The following is an 11,690-nucleotide window of genomic DNA, read 5'->3' as shown; positions in this document are numbered from 1 at the left end:
CGGCGCAGTGGATTGCTCAGACTTCGGCACTGGGAATCAACAAGTTGGACGTCTGCTCAGAGACCTAGTTAGAAAGTCGGTAATTACAAAGGTAACAGACGGATAAATATATAATGAAGGGAAGAAATCAGCGTAAAAAGGCAGAGAATACTCAAAATCAGAATGCCTCTCCCTCTACAGGGATCGCAATTCCTCATCAGTAACGGAACAAGGCTTAATAGATTATGAGTGTGTTCCAATAACAGAAGCAGGTTTCAAAACGTGGGTGATAAGAAACTTCTGTGAATTAAAAGAACTTGTTCTAACCCAATGCAAAGAAACTAAGAACCTTGAAAAAAGGTTTGACGAAATGTTAACGAGAATGGACAATTTAGAGAGGAATATAAGTGAATTGATGGAGCTGAAAAACACAACACGAGAACTTCGCGAAGCATGCGCAAGTTTAAACAGTCGAATTGATCAAGTAGAAGAAAGGACATCAGAAGTTGAGAACCAGCTCAGTGAAATGAAACGAGAAGACAAGAATGCAGAAAAAAGGATGAAAAGGAATGAGCAAAGTCTCCAGGAAATATGGGACTATGTGAAAAGACCTAATTTACGTTTGATAGGTGTACCTGAATGTGATGAAGAGAATGAATCCGAGTTGGAAAATACTCTTCAGGATATCATTCAGGAAAATTTTCCCAATCTGGCAAGGCAGGGTAATATTCAACTCCAGGTAATACAGAGAACACCACAAAGATATTCTTCAAGAAGACCAACCCCAAGGCACATAGTTGCCAGATTTATTAGGGTTGAAATGAAGGAGAAAATACTAAGGGCAGCCAGAGAGAAAGGTCAGGTTACCCATAAAGGGAAACCTATCAGACTTACAGCAGATCTCTCAACAGAAACCCTACAAGCCAGAAAAGAGTGGGGACCAATATTTAACATCCTTAAAGAAAAGAACTTCCAACCCAGAATTTCCTATCCAGCCAAACTAAGCTTTATAATCGAAGGAAAAATTAAATCCTTTGCGAACAAACAAGTACTTAGAGACTTCACCACCACCAGGCCTGCTTTACAAGAGCTTCTGAAAGAAGCACTATACATATAAAGGAATAACCAGTATCAGCCTTTCCAAAAATATATCAAAAAGAAAAGAACATTAACACAATGAAAAATTTACACTAACTAATGGGCAAAACAGCCAGCTAGCACCAAATGCTAGTATTAAAGTTATATATATTCTAATTGGATAAAAAGCCAAAACCCATTGCTATGCTGCATCCAGACCCATCTCACATGCAACGATACACAAAGACTCAAAACAAAGAGAAGGAGGAAGATTTATCAACCAATCAGAGAGTAAAAATAAACAAATAAAAAGCAGGAGATGCAATTCTCGCCTCTGATAAAGTAGACTTTAAGGTAACAAAGAGCAAAAGGGGCAAAGAAGGACATTATATAATGGCAAAAGGATCAATGTAACAAGAAGAGCTAACGATTCTATAGATCAACGAGACAGAAAATTAACAAGGACATCCAGGACTTGAACTCAGACCCAGAACAAGTAAACTTAATAAACATTTATAGAACTCTCCACTTCAAATACATAAAACATACATTACCACCTCACACCTATTCCAAAAGTGACTACATAATTGGAAGTAAATCACTCCTCAGTAATCGCATAGCATTTCATAGGTTTAAATGAAATATTGGTTGGCTGCTCATTTGTTATTTCTTCCCTTATTCCTTCCTGTTTACATCAAATATAATTATTGGTATAAAAGAGGTTTTCAATACCCATTACTAAACTGCATTCTAGCCTGGGCATGAAAGCAATACTCCCATTCTCTCTCCCTCTTTCTCTTCCTTTTTCTTCCTCTTCTTTATTCTTTTTTTCTTTCTTAAAAAAAAAAAAAAAAAGATTTCAATGCATCTCAGGAATATCCACGAGGAGGGTAGTGACTGCTGCATTTCACAAACGCACTTGAATCCACGGTCCCCCTATCTTTCTGGAATGTGTTGCAGGACTAATATTTTGTGAAACAGACTTTGGAAAGTGTTGAATTAGATAATCTACTTATAAGATAGCTGACATTTATGAAGTGCTTCAGACATGCAACAGTGAACCAAATGCTTTACAGATATGATCTCATTTAATCCTCACAAGCACCTCACGAGAACTTTACACTGGAGGAAGCTGAGGGTAGAGGTTAATAACATGCCTCAAGTCTTCTAGAGTTAAATAACTTTGGCCCAGGACCCCAACCCAGAGATCTGACTCAAAAAATAGGACTCAAAAAAAAAAAAAAAAAAAAATAGGACTCCTAAGCATCCTTTTATATTTACTGACTTCTTAAAATCAATGTTCACTTGAATCTTATGCTGACTTTGTACCCAGGAGGGTGAAATATTTTAATCAAGCCTATTTTACAGATAAGAACACTCAGGTTTGGAAAGGAAAAGTGAACTGCTTAAGGTCAGAATATAAGCAGGGCCTCAGGGCACAGGTCCTACTAAAGGAAGAACCCAAATCAGAACTTAAATGAGTGCTTCTTTCTTCTTGGCTGATGCTAGGGTTTGAACATGTACCCCTAAATGCATGTGTTGAAAACTGAATCCTCAATGCAACAGTGTTGGGAGATGGGGCCTGTTGGGAGATGTTTAGATCCTGAAGGCTCTGCCCTAATGAGCTGATTAACATCAATTAGGGTTTGAGGCTTCAGGTTCTATCTCTTGCTCTCTTTCTCACCCTCTCTTTGCCCTTCCACCTTGACATGATACAGCATGAAGACCTTTGCCAGATGCTAGCCCCTCAGGCTTGGACTTCCCAGCTCCAGAATCATGAGCCAATAAATTTATGTTTATTATAAATCACCCAGTTCCAGGTATTCTGTTATAACAACACAAAACAGACTAAGACCAGTGGGTTTGTGTCAACATGAGAAGGTACAGCCAACGCATTGTTAACATTTGTCACCTCAGTGGAGAGGGAGCCTCTGTGAGAATGAGTGCCTTGGCAAACTCTCGACAGGACCCTGGGTGGGGGCCAGTGAGTGCAGGGGAAAGAGTCTTGACTGAGTGTTAAGTGTTCGAGAGCTTTCATTTCAGCTCCCCCTTGGGCCAACTGTGTGAACTTGGGCAAGTCTCTCTGTCTTCCCAATCCCAAAACAGACTTAGTGAATCCTGACTTTTCTACTTTGTAGACTAAATGTGCCACTCAATAAGATTAGGGTGATAAAAGTCCTTTGTGGGCCGGGCACGGTGGCTCACGCCTGTAACCCCAGCACTTTGGGAGGCCTAGATTACTAGGTCAGGAGTTCAAGACCAGCCTGGCGAACATGGTGAAACCCTGTCTTTACTAAAAAACATAAAAAATTAGCTGGGCATGGTGGCATACGCCTATAATCCTTAGCTACTCAGGAGCCTGAGGCAGGAGAATTGCTTGAACACAGGAGGCAGAGGATGCAGTGAGCTGAGATCATGCCCTTGCACTCCAGCCTGAGCGAGACTTCATCTCAAAGAAAAAAAAAAAAAGTCTTTTGTGAGCTGCAAAGAGCTAAAGGAGAAACCTTCAACTGCTCAGTGGGTGTGTTGCAAGTGGTGAGTGCTGAGGTTAAATTTCATCTTCCTCTGTTGGGCCTTGGCCTGGTTGGTGGATGCTCTGCTTCAGGGACCCAGGGCCAGATGACAATGGGTTCTTTGTGCCCATTGTCAGACAATGGGAAGGCCTGCCTGGGGAAAGATACAGTAACAAGGCAACAGGCTGAGTCAGCCTCCAATGTGCTTGAACCTTCTTAGCTTGGCAGCCTTGACGTTCAGCCAGCCTCACAAAGGGTACGTTTGAGAGTTCTGATACATAATCCTCATCTCAAAGGGGTCAGCCTGCCCAGTCTCTGCCTCCAGAGATTTGGATCAGGCCAGAGCTGGCTTCAGCCTGGGAGACAAAGGCCCCAGGCCTAGCTGTCCACACTGTAACCTTGGGCTCTTTGAACCTCAATTTTCCCAGCCACACACAGAAAATATGGGAATGGATAGGACCAAAGGGCCCTATCAGCTCTAAGCTTTGAAAGAATAGGAGAGATCCAATCTGAGCTTGAATAATTAGGTTTGGATTTGGGCCAGTGGGGGAAGGGAGGCAGCCCTGGCCAGAAGGCAGAATAGGCAGTGGAGTGCGTGGAGAAGCCATGGAGAGAGGGGTCTGGAGTGGAACTACTTGTGTGCATTCCTGACTTCTCCACTGTGGGATCTCGACCAAGTGATTTAGTTCTCTGAACTTTTCTTTACTCATCTTTAAAATGGCAATGGTAATTGTACCCACCTATGATAGACAAAATAGTGGCCCCTCCAAAGATGGACATGCCTTAATCCTCAGAACCTATAAATAGGTTATCTTACATGGCAAAGGGGGCTTTGCAGATTAATTTAAGGATTTCAAGGTGGGAAGATTATCTTAGATTATTTGGGTGGGCCCAATGTAATCACAAGGGTTCTTAAAAGATGAAGACCAAAGGGTCTAAGTCAGGAAAAGATGTCAAGGCAGAAGCAGAGTTCAAGTGATGTGCTTAGTTAGAAGACAGAGTGAGGGTTCACAAGCCAAGGAATGCAGGTGCCCTCTAGAAGCTGAAAACAGGTAAGAAAACAGATTCTTCCCTCAAGCCTCTGGAAGGAGCGCAGCCCAATGACACCTTGATTTTAGGACTTCTGACCTTCAGAACTATAAGATAATATGTGTTTTTAAGTCACCAAGTTTGTGGTAATTTACTATAGTAATGATAGAAAACAAATATTCTGCCTAAGTGTTGTTGTGTTAAATGAGATAATGGACATAAAGTGTTTTGCCCTATGTCTGCTCTGTATTATAGATATGTGTGTGTATATATATATATGTGTGTGTGTGTGTGTGTGTGTATATATATATATATACTTTTTTTTTTGGTTGCCCAGGCTGGAGTGCAGTGGTGGGATCTTGGCTCACTGCAACCTCTGCCTCCCGGATTCAAGTGATTCTCCTGCCTCATCCTCCAGAGTAGCTGGGATTAGAGACATGCTACACCACGCCCGACTAATTTTGTATTTTTAGTAGAGATGGGATTTCTCCATGTTGGTCAGGCTGGTCTTGAACTCCTGATCTCAGGTGATCTGCCTGCCTCAGCCTCCCAAAGTGCTGGCATTATAGGTGTAAGCCACTGCACCCGGCCTGCTTTGTAATATTGAATATGGTTGTCTCACTTCTCAGTTTAGTAACAATTGCTCCAATGAAACCTCATCCCCCATGGGCCCTCAAGTTCTCATATGTAAGTTTTGTTGAGTTTTTTTTAACCTGAAAGGCCCACTCAGGAGTTATGACCTGGAGATCTGAACTGCTGAGATCCCGATGCTGTTTTTAATGCATGGCCTTAGGAGATGTTTCTTGGCCCTGCTTTTATTTATTTAATTTTATGCTTGATTGCTTTCCTCCTTCCCAGAAGCCAAATCCATAGAGCCTTTCTGATCTATTTCCAGGGTTCAGACCTCTTGCTCCCTGTCCAGGTATTCCTGTCCCTGTGTAGGAATAGTTTACCTGGCCCCAGTCCAGCTCCCAGAGATGGTTCATTAGGTGGTCCAGAGGCTGGTCTCAGAGCTAGTGACAGAATCTCTGGAGTCACTGAACAGAAAGACAAGCAGGAATTTGATGTGGTTAAGAATCTGGTTTTTATGGCCAGGCGCGGTGGCTCACGCCTGTAATCCTAACATTTTGGGAGGCCAAGGCGGGCAGATCATGAAGTCAGAAGTTCAAGACCAGCCTGATCAACATGGTGAAACCCCATCTCTATTAAAAATACAGAAAAATTAGCCGAGTGTGGTGGCGCATGCCTGTAATCCCAGCTAGGTTGCCGTCAGCTGAGATCACGCCGCTACACTCCAGCCTGGTCAACAAGAGCAAAACTCTGTCTCAAAAAAAAAAAAAAAAAAAGTCTGGTTTTCAGCCAGGGGTCAGGAGACCTGGTTTTGGGTCCCAGCTTCCCTGAGTGATAGAGGCCTCAGTTTCCCCTCTATACCTACACTATAGGTTCTAATCCCTACCCTAACTCTTTCACAGGACTGCTGTGGCATTCACTGAGATAGTGAACAAGAAAGTACATTGGAATGGCTAAAAGGGTGTAAAAAGGGTAGGAAGGAACAAGAGGAAGATGGAGGAGAAAAGGACGAGGAAGAACAGGAGGAGAAGGGAAATTTCCCCTCACAGGTAATTCTAGCCACACTTTCAGTTACTTGAAAAAGCCAAGTTCTCCTCACATCTGGGTCTGGGTGCTTGTTGTTCTCCCCTCTCCTGGAGCACTCTTCTCCCAGCCCTTCTCACTGACTCATCCTTCAACATCTTTCTCATCTTGCCTCCTCCAAGAGGTCTATGCTAATGCCCCTATCTAAAGTCGTCCTCCACTGCTTTCTCATTTAATCCTCCTTATTTCTTCCACAGAACCGATCACAACCTGAAATGAGCTCACGGCCTGCCTCCACCTATTGGAATGTAAAGTGCACGAGGACAGAGCCTTGTCTGTCCTATTTATTGCTATATCTCTACTGCCTGATGCAAAGCACAATAAAGATTGAATGATCAGGTGGGGCATGGTGGCTCACGCCTGTAATCCCAGCACTTTGGGAGGTCAAGATATTGAGACCATCCTGGCCAACATGGTGAAACCCTGTCTCTACTAAAAATGCAAAAATTAGCCGGGCGTGGTGGCACGCACCTGTGGTCCTAGCTACTTGGGAGGCTGAGGTGGAAGAATCCCCTGAACCCAGGAGGCGGAGGTCGCAGTGAGCCGAGATTGTGCCACTGCACTCCAGCCTGGGGACAGAGCAAGACTCCGTCTCAAAAAAAAAAAGATTGAATGATCAAATGAGGTAGCTGATGTATTGGGGTGTAGGGATCCTGGATGGCAGGCATATGTGGACATTCCCCAGGCAGTCCCTTGAGTTCTAAGGCTGTGGCTGGGGTGCTAGGTCAGGAGGGCAGGATCAAGGTAAAGTGGGAAGTGCCTAGAAGAGCACAGCTGGAGAGAGGTTGGACAGGGCAGTGGGCAGGCAGCAGGCACCCCAATATACTGACTCTTTGCTTTACAAGATGAAAAGCTGATTCAGCCTAATGTTGGATCAGCAACATACTTGACTCAGGAGAGTGCTGTATGGTCTGAAGTCCACATATATCAGAGCTGGAGAGGAATTGAGGGGGAAGTAGTGTGCAGTAGTCAAGCACTTGGGCTCTGGTGTCCCTTTAACCTGATTTGAATCTCCAATTTACCATAAGCTTATGCATCCTTGGTGCGTAAACTTGGGCAAATTATTACTATGAACTTCATTTTCCACATTTATAAAATGGGAGTAATAATAGTTCCAGATTTATAAGGGTTAAATCAGACAATATATGCAAAGAGCTTAGCTGGTGCTTGGCACATAGTAGGTGTTTAATAAATGCTGGTTCTTATTATTACTATTCTGCTGTCCAACCTATTTTATAAATGAAAAGGTGTAGAGTCAGGCATGGTAGCTCATGCTTGTAATCCTAGCATATTGGGAGGCCAAGGCAGGAGGATTGCTTGAGACCAGGAGTTCAAGGCCAGCCTGGGCAACCTAACAAGACCTTGTCTCTATTAACACAATTAAAGAGAAATAAAGAAAAGGTGTAGCAGGAATGAGCCCAAAGTCACTCAGTGACTCAATAACAGAGAGGGGACTCACACCCAGGTCTATCACGCCTGGCTGGGTTGTGCTTCTCTCTCTTCCTATAAAGCCCTTGGCTGGTAGCAGGAGGACCAGCCTTAGTCCTAGTGGTCTTCCTTTCTAGATCAGAGTCATTCTTGCTTCAGAGGCTCCTGCTGCCCCAGTATGCTGCTTTCTTTTTTTTCTTTTTGAGACAGACTTTCATTCTTGTTGCCCAGGCTGGAGTGCAATGGTGTGATCTCGGCTTACTGCAACCTTTGCCTCCTGGGTTCAAGCAATTCTCCTGCCTCAGCCTCCCAAGTAGCTGGGATTACAGGCATGAGTCCCCACACCTGGCTAATTTTGCATTTTTAATAGAGACAGGGTTTCACTATGTTGGTCAGGCTGGTCTTGAACTCCTGACCTCAGGTGATCCACCCACCTCGGCCTCCCAAAGTGCTGGGATTACAGGCATGAGCCACTGCGCCCAGCCGTATGCTCCTATCCCTAGATATAAAACTTACCAAGTCTTCCTTCTGGGAGTGATCCTGGCTCAGGGTGTCCCCACAGAGACCTGGGAGTGGCCCTCAGGAGGAATCTCTGTCCCACAGCTTCAGCCCAGCCCCAACCAGATTTCCAATACCTGAACCGAAAGCCACATGGGAACCCCAGCCAGAAACTGGGAAGAGTTCCACTGGATCATCCTCATCAAAATAATCATCATAGTTTATGAATAAAAACACGAAGCTTTGGCTAATTTTAGTCCCCATGATGCCTGGGAGCTATAGTAACCAATCCTATAAAAATATACATCTGTCCAGATGGCAAAACAGATATCAGGACAGTCCACCAGCACTCTGTATTCAGCAGCCAAAAGCTCTTGGTTTTTGAACCAGGGCAAGAGGCCTTGGGGGTCATTATTATGATGATGATGATTATTTTATTATTATTAGAGACAGTATCTTGCTCTGTCACCCCGATTAGTCTCAGGTGGCAATCCTCCTGCCTCGGCCTCGGAGTAGCTGGGACTCCAGGAACATACCACTGTGCCTGGCTCTTGGGGGTCATCTGGAGCAGATTCCTTCTTCGGTGTTTGTGGATTTTTCTGCGGAGAAACTTCATGGCTTCCTTAAGGTTCTCAAAAGGACCAAACACCCACACTTTTATATTTCATTTTAGTGGTCTGAGGGTCTCTTGGGTGTGGGGCAATGTTCCAGGCTGGAACTCTAGTAAAAGACAAGCCCCTCTTTTTTCAGATGGGCAAGTGGAAGTTCATTCATTTATTGAATGAAACACTGCGAGCCAGCTTTGTGTGGGGCACTGCTCAACATGCTTGGCACAAAGCAGTGAACGGGACATGTGAAGTCCTTGCTCTCAGTGAGCTTCTGTCTAGTGGGGGGAACATACGGTTTCTGAGAATGACAGGTGATGAGGAGGAAATAAAACAGTGTAAGGTGTTGAACTGTGCCTGTGAGAGAGGCAAGTAGACTGTCTGAGTAACCAGGGAGGGCCTCTCTGAGGAGGTGACATTAGAATAGGCACAGGAAAATCAGGTAGAAGAGTGTCTCCAGCAGAAGTAAAAGCAAGTGCAAAGATCCTGGGGTGTGACCGGGCGTGGCGGCTCATGCCTGTAATCCCAACACTTTGGCAGGCCAAGGCGGGTGGATCACTTGCTGTCAGGAGTTTGAGACCATTCCGGCCAACATGGTGAAACCCTGTGTCTACTAAAAATAAAAAATTATCCTGGTGTGGTGGTGCATGCCCGTAATCCCAGCTACTCGAGAGGCTGAGGCAGGAGAATCGCTTGAACCCAGAAGGTGGAGGTTGCAGTGAGCTGAGATGGCACCACAGTACTCTGGCCTGGGCTAAAAAGTGAGACTCTGTCTCAAAAACAAACAAACAAACAAACAAAAAGATGCTGGAGTGGGAGAAGCTCTGGGGTAGCTGAGGGACGACTGGAAGGAAGTTGGTGTAGCTGGAGCAGCTTGGGCACAGAGGATAGCGGTAGGAGGAGAGAACAGCAAGGGAGACAGGGGCCACAGCAGATGGAAGTGTATCATGAGTGTTCTCTGCCTTCTCCCTTTCCCTGATATTTAAACCCGAGCCACGCTTCAAGGTCCACCTCTTTCAGGAATCCACCAATCTGAAGCCCTGGGATAAGCGAAGAGTCTGTGCCAGTCATGTAAGTGGGTTTATGTGTAAGGCACAACCTTTCAGCAAGATCCAAAGCTCCTTGAGTAGTGAGTTATCTAGACTGATTGATTGTTCACAGTCAGTTATAGATTGAATTCCTTGTTCTACCCTTTCCCTCTTCTCAGTTCTGCACTTAACTAACCTAAAAGGCTGGGCACAGTGGCTCACGTCTATAATTCTAGCACTTTGGGAGGCCGAGGTGGGTGGATCACCAGAGGTCAGGAGTTCAAGACCAGCCTGGCCAACATGGTGAAACACCACCTTTATTAAAAAAAAAAAAAACTAATCTAAAAAAATATAAAAAATTATTATTATTATTATTATTATTTTTAAAGATGGGGTTTCACCATGATGGCCAGGCTGGTCTTGAACTCCTGACCTCAGGTGATCCACCCACCTCAGCCTCCCAAAGTGCTAGGATTACAGATGTGAGCCACCACACCCAGCCAAAAATAAAAAATTAAAAAACAATTTAAGAAACCACAAAGCTAAGCTGGGAGCGGTGGCTCACACCTGTAATCCTAGCCCTTTGGGAGGCCGAGGCATGCAGATTGCCTGAGCTCAGGAGTTCGAAACCAGCCTGGGCAACATGGTGAAATCCTGTTTCTGTTAAAATACAAAAAATTAGGCCGGGCGCGGTGGCTCATGCCTATAATCCCAGCACTTTGGGAGGCCGAGGCGGGTGGATCACGAGGTCAAGAGATCGAGACCATCCTTGTCAACAAGGTGAAACCCCGTCTCTACTAAAAATACAAAAATTAGCTGGGCATGGTGGTGCACGCCTGTAATCCCAGCTACTCGGGAGGCTGAGGCAGGAGAATAGCTTGAACCCAGGAGGTGGAGGTTGCAGTGAGCCGAGATCGTGCCATTGCACTCCAGTCTGGGTAACAACAGTGAAACTCCGCCTCAAAAAAAAAAAAAATTAGCTGAGTGTGGTGGTGTGTGCACCTGTAATCCCAGCTACTCTGGAAGCTGAGGCACTAGAATAGCTTGAACCCGGGAGGTGGAGGTTGTAGTGAGCCGAGGCCTGGGCAACAGAGTGAGACTCTGTCTCAAAAAAAAAAAAAAAAAACCCGGAAACCACAAAACTTTTTGAGGAAAAGGACCAGGTATTAATTCTTATACCTTTCTGAGTGTGTTAGGCACTAAATAAATATTCAGCCAAGACTTGTTACACTGAGCAGTTCATATACAGCAGGAGTGACCCAAATTGAAACGTAGAATCGGCCCGCTCATATCACTTTTTGCCAGGTGATCATAGGCAAGTTACATAGCCTCTATGTTTCCTTATTATTAAGATGATCATAATTACAATGTCTAAGATAAGGGGTTGCTATGAAGATTATTAAGTCCTCAGTAAACCTTGGCTGTTGCTACTACTATGATTAAATGATTATCATTAATATCATCAATTACCTTATCTGTTCAATATTGTTGGCACAGTTCCACCAGCTAGATGTCTAATCCCTTATGTGTTTATCAGTGGTACAAGTGGAGTTTGAGAGGAATTTTTTTTTTGAGACGGAGTCTAGCATTGCCACCTGGGCCGGAGTGCAGTGGCGCGATCTCGGCTCACTGCAACCTCTGCCTCCTGGGTTCAAGCGATTCTCCTGCCTCAGCCTCCCAAGTAGCTGGGATTACTGGCGCCTGCCACCACACCCAGCTCATTTTTTGTATTTTTAGTAGAGATCAGGTTTCACCATGTTGGCCAGGCTGGTCTCGAACTCCTGACCTTGTGATTCGCCCGCCTCAGCCACTCAAAGTGCTGGGATTACAGGCATAAGCTACTGCACCCAGAGGGATTTTTTTTTTTTTTAAGAAGATGT

The sequence above is a fragment of the Aotus nancymaae genome, unplaced genomic scaffold, assembly GCF_030222135.1.
Source record: "Aotus nancymaae isolate 86718 unplaced genomic scaffold, 86718_ANA_hifiasm-v0.15.2.pri h1tg000064l_1, whole genome shotgun sequence".
Taxonomy (NCBI): Eukaryota; Metazoa; Chordata; class Mammalia; order Primates; family Aotidae; genus Aotus; species Aotus nancymaae.
This window is presented reverse-complemented; position numbering follows the sequence as displayed.